We start from the raw sequence: 3,919 nt of genomic DNA on the forward strand, positions 1-3,919 counted from the left end.
ATATATATATATATATATATATATATATATATATATAAAGTTACAGAGAAAGTTATAGCCTAATTAATTAGGAACAGAATTAGTCTAAATGAAAATGCAGTTTGGCTTTGTGCTGACACTATTTTCTTAGCCAGGCAACTGCAAAAGAAGTATTTGACTGAGAATAAGTTGGAGTAAAGATTGTTTGCTAACATAACATGGCAGTCCTGGTTTAGGACGAATGTTGCTATAATTTAGCCCTAGGAGACATCATCTCCAGCTGGCTATACGACATGGTCTGTGTCCTTATATTTTTGAACAAGGGAATCTAGCACCCCCACTCAGCTCAAAACAATATCTATGTATTGCGATTTCCGGGTTATTTCCCTTCATCAGCACAGAATAATTGCTCAGCTAGAAGTGGCGCTGCCAAATTCCCGTTCGAAATTCTCGTTTTCAAAGTAACAACTAGTCACCGATCTATAAATTAGAAAATTACTATTTGTAAATCTCACAACAAGAGATATTCAGCAACAGTACTTTGGAGTAAAGTTTGTTTGCCAACATAACATGGCAGTCCTGGTTTAGGATGAATGTTGCTGTAATTTACTCTGTGCTGATGAAAGGAAATAACCTGGAAATCACGATACACAGATATTGTTTTGAGCTGAGTGGAGGTGCTAGATTCCATTGTTCGAAAATATAAGAACACAGACCGTGTTGTATAGCCAACTGGAGACGATGTCTCCTAGGGCTAAATTACAGCAACATTCATTCTAAACCAGGACTGCCATGTTATGTTGGCAGACAATCTTTACTCCAAAGTACTGTTGCTGAATGTCTCTCATTGTGAGATTTACAAATAGTAATTTTCTAAGAATAAGTTGTTGTACTTGGCATTTGTTGATCTGGAGAATGTCTTCAACAGGGTACCTCTGTAAAGAGTACACTCTATAAAGGGGTTGGTGTTAGAAAGGCTATCCAGTTGTAGAAACCATGGCAAAACAGACAATGGAACCTGGTATGGCTTTTAGCTTTGCCAGTTCCTGTCAAACTATCCAACTCATGCCAGTATGAAAAACAGATGTTAAATAACGACGATGTGTGTGTGTGTAAAATTAAAATCAACATCACTATCAACCTATTTCACTTTATACTTCACTGAGGTGATCTAAGGAGACTGAAATATATCCATTGCTTTCACCTGTTGACTAAATGACGAAATCCATTCGAATTTGTATTATCTTTTACTTGTTTCACTTATAGGACTGCAGCCATGCTAAGGCACTGCCTTGAAGGGTTTAGTCAAACAGATTGACCTCAGTATTTATTTTTAAGTCTGGTACTAGCTACCGTGGAGGCGCAATGGCCCAGTGGTTAGGGCAGCAGACTGGTGGTCATAGGATCGCGGTTTCGATTCCCAGACCGGGCGTTGTGAGCGTTTATTGAGTGAAAACACCTAAAGCTCCACGAGGCTCCGGCAGGGGATGGTGGCGAACCCTGCTGTACTCTTCCACCACAACTTTCTCTCACTCTTACTTCCTGTTTCTGTTGTGCTTGTAATTCAAAGGGTCAGCCTTGTCACACTGTGTCACGCTGAATATCCCCGAGAACTACGTTAAGGGTACATGTGTCTGTGGAGTGCTCAGCCACTTGCACGTTAATTTCACGAGCAGGCTGTTCTGTTGATCGGATCAACTGGAACCCTTGTCGTAAGCGACGGAGTGCCAACAAACAAACTAGCTAACAGGTAACATTTGAAAGTTACAACAATACAAGGAAGTATATTATATCAGTGACTAGCTTAAAAGCTGCACTCCATGCAGACTTAAGCTAGCTCCTGCAGAGGGTTAATTGGGCCTGCAGCCCAAAACTAAAGAGAACAAAATAGCATGACTATAATACATCTATAATGACTTATGCCCATGTGGTGCTTGATCAGAGGTTAAAGACTCCTGTTCCGGTGGCACATAAAATGCATAAAATGATCGATGCCAGGCCCGCCTGACTGGCTCCTGTGCCAGTGGCACATGAAAAGCACCCATTACACTTTTGGAATGGTTGGTGTTAGGAAGGGCATCCAGTTGTAGAAACATTGCCAGATCAGACTGGAGCCTGATGCAGCTGCTGGCTCTCCAGACCTCAGGGTTGGACGATTTGACTGAGGTCTGGAGATCCAACAGCTGCATCAGGCTCCAATCTGATCTGGCAATGTTTCTACAACTGGATGCCTTTCCTAACGCCAACCACTCCAAGAGTGTAATGGGTGCTTTTTACATGTCACCAGCATGGGAGCCAGTCAGGGGACATTGGCATCGACCACATTCAGCTGATGCATTTTATGTGTCACCAGAACGGGAGCCAGTCAGGGGGCACTGGCCACAGCTGTGATTTTGGTTTTACTTGACTCAACAGGTCTTCTCCAGTGTATCATATCACACTGGCATTGACCATGGCTGTGATCTCATTTTAGTTGCCGGGTCTTCTCAATCACAGCATAACTCCAAAGGTCTGTGTCTCCTGTCATTGCCTCTGTGAGGCCCAATGTTCAAAGGTCATGTGCCACCACCTCATCCCATGTCTTCCTGGCTCTGCTTCTTCCACAGGTAGGGTGTAGCACTTCCTCACACAGCTGTCCTCATCCATGCTAACACATGACCATACCGGCGTAGTCGTCTCTCTTGCACACCACATTTGATGCTTCTAATGTCCAACTTTTCTCTCAGGGCGTGGATGCACACTGGCATTACACATCCAGCAGATCATTCTAGCTTCATTTCTTTCAAGCCTACGCATGTCTTCAGCAGTCATGGCCCATGTTTCACTGTTGTGTAGCATGGCAGGTCGCACACATGCATCATACAGTCTATCTTTCATTCTGAGTGGGAGGCCCTTAGTTGCCAGCAGAGGTAGGAGCTCCCTGAACATTGCCCGGCCTATTCTTATTCTAGCCGCTACACTCTCAGAGCAACCACCCCCGCTACAGACTTGGTTGCCTCGGTAGCGGAAGCTATCAACTACTTCTAGTTTTTCACCCTGGCATGTAATGGAATCTGTTTTCTGTACATCTTCAGTGTTTATTGCTCCGGTGCATCTGCCACACGCAAAAACTATCTTCCCAGTTAACCTTCCTTTGATATTGCTGCACCTTTTATGTTTCCATAGCTTATACTGGGTACATTGTATGGAGTTTCTACCCATGCCTTTTCTACATATATGTACATACACACACATAGAGATACATACATATCTTTTACATGTTTCAGCCATTAGACAACACCCAACTTTAAAAAATGGGAGAAGCTTTTTCAGTTAAAAAAATTGTAAATATTTTCAGAGGTGAACAATTCAAGGGAGGTTTGGCTATTGTTTCTCACACAACCCAAACCACCCTCTGTTATCATTCTCATATGTATTGATGTTTTTTCAATATTTTTCTCCCATTAAACACATTTTATGGAATGATGATGCCGAAGTATGTGTGGTCCATTTGTGGAATATAAGCAACAAAAAAATATTGTAATCTAAATTTTTACCCCACCTGAATCAAACGAAGCCGTCTGTGTAAGAAAAATCATTTCCTAACAGAAAAGTATGCTATTAAAATGAATTATCGTTTATGTAACTCTTTTTTTAAATCACTGTGGATAAATGCCAGCAATGACCTTCTCAGGCTCTCTAATATTTTAGATTATAAACAGAAACAATCGGGAGCAGGCAGTGGGGTTGCAAAAAAAAAAATCATAATTTTTCAAATTTTATTTTTTATAACCTGTAAATGTATTTATGGGAAGAAAAATATTGAAAAACACCAATACATGCGAGAGTGATAAAGAAACAAGGAGGGTTGTCTTGGAATGTGCTAGAAACAACTGCTAAATGGCCATTAAATCAGTCACTTTTCCCTCAGAAAATATTAACAATTTCTAAAAATTTTTGC

General features: G+C 41.3%; 1 protein-coding gene across 3 annotated transcripts in view; it reads left to right on the forward strand.

Annotated features, from left to right (window-relative positions):
* Nucleotides 1-3,919, forward strand: part of LOC106874712 (activin receptor type-1) — a 74,683-nt gene that overhangs the window by 43,359 nt on the left and 27,405 nt on the right. The window lies entirely within an intron of this gene.

This window comes from Octopus bimaculoides, chromosome 4, assembly GCF_001194135.2.
Source record: "Octopus bimaculoides isolate UCB-OBI-ISO-001 chromosome 4, ASM119413v2, whole genome shotgun sequence".
Lineage (NCBI taxonomy): Eukaryota > Metazoa > Mollusca > Cephalopoda > Octopoda > Octopodidae > Octopus > Octopus bimaculoides.